General features: G+C 48.7%; 1 pseudogene; it reads right to left on the bottom strand.

Annotated features, from left to right (window-relative positions):
• Window positions 1-297: 297 nt before the first annotated feature.
• LOC122217239 lies at window positions 298-858 on the bottom strand (annotated as a pseudogene).
• Window positions 859-1,159: the final 301 nt, after the last annotated feature.

Raw genomic sequence — 1,159 nt, 5'->3', positions numbered from 1 at the left:
GGTGGTCCTTCTAGGTATCATTCTACTTTTCTCCCTCCTCATTCAGACTTGTAAGCAGAAGAATCTACATTCTCAGTGCCCACCTCTTCACTTCATTCCTCAACCCATGGCACTCCATTCACCAACTTCAGTCATTACTGCTCTTTTGTTGTTGTTATCGTTGTTTAGCTTTTATTTCATGATCATATACTTCTCTCTGCAATCCAACTGAACTTGGAGGGGAGTGAGGAAAACAAGGGACCATGGAACTGCAGAGGGAGCACAAAGATTATAGGAGATTTCGAACAGATGGGGGCAGAAGGGCGCTCTCCTGAGCTACAGAAGGAACGTTCTGGTGGTTAAGATAAAAGTCAAGTCAAATTTATTAGATTTGTCCACAGTCAGCAATGGCGATCTTCTTGCTGGTCTTGCGGCTCCTGGACCCAAAACGTTCCATGGCTTTGGCGATGTTCGTGCCCTCCTTCACCTTGCCAAACACCACGTGCTTGCCATCCAACCACTCCATCTTGGTGGTGCAGAAGAAAAACCGGGAACGGTGGCGTTGGGTCCAGCATTCATCATGGACAGGATGCCAGGACCTGTGTGCTTCAGGACAAAATTTCCATCATCAAATTTCTCCCCGTAGATGGACTTGCCACCAGTGTGATTGTGGCGTGTGAAATCCCCACCCTGGCACATAGATCCCGGGATGATCCTGTGAAAGCAGAGACCTTTGTAACCAAATCCTTTCTCCCCAGTGCTCAGAGCACAAAATTTTTCTGCTGTTTTTAGAATTTTGTCTGCAAACAGCTCGAAGGAGATGCGGCCCAAGGGCTCCACGTCCACGGCGATGTTGAAGAACACAGTGGGGTTGACCATGCCTGGGCGGCGTGGGTGGTTCTGGGGTGGCAGCGTCTGCAAGGCCCATTACTGCTCTTTCTGAAGACACTCATGACCTACTATGTTCTGACCAGCAGCTGCGCTTATCTTTTTCTTTCTACAGTATTTAATGGTGTTGGTCCTCTAGCCTCTGCTCTCAGCAGCTTCATTCTCCTGGCTCTCCTTGTCTTCTCTGGTCTTTCTCCTTGTCTGTCTCCTTTGTAGTGGTTCTCCTCCACCTGCTTCTCGGTGCTAATACTCCCAGACAACTTGGCTCTCTTCTCTGGACATCCCTTTTCCT

This window comes from Panthera leo, chromosome B1 (genome assembly GCF_018350215.1).
Source record: "Panthera leo isolate Ple1 chromosome B1, P.leo_Ple1_pat1.1, whole genome shotgun sequence".
Classification (NCBI taxonomy): Eukaryota; Metazoa; Chordata; class Mammalia; order Carnivora; family Felidae; genus Panthera; species Panthera leo.
Note: the sequence above shows the minus strand (reverse complement) of the source record. Positions and strands in the feature narration are given on the sequence as shown.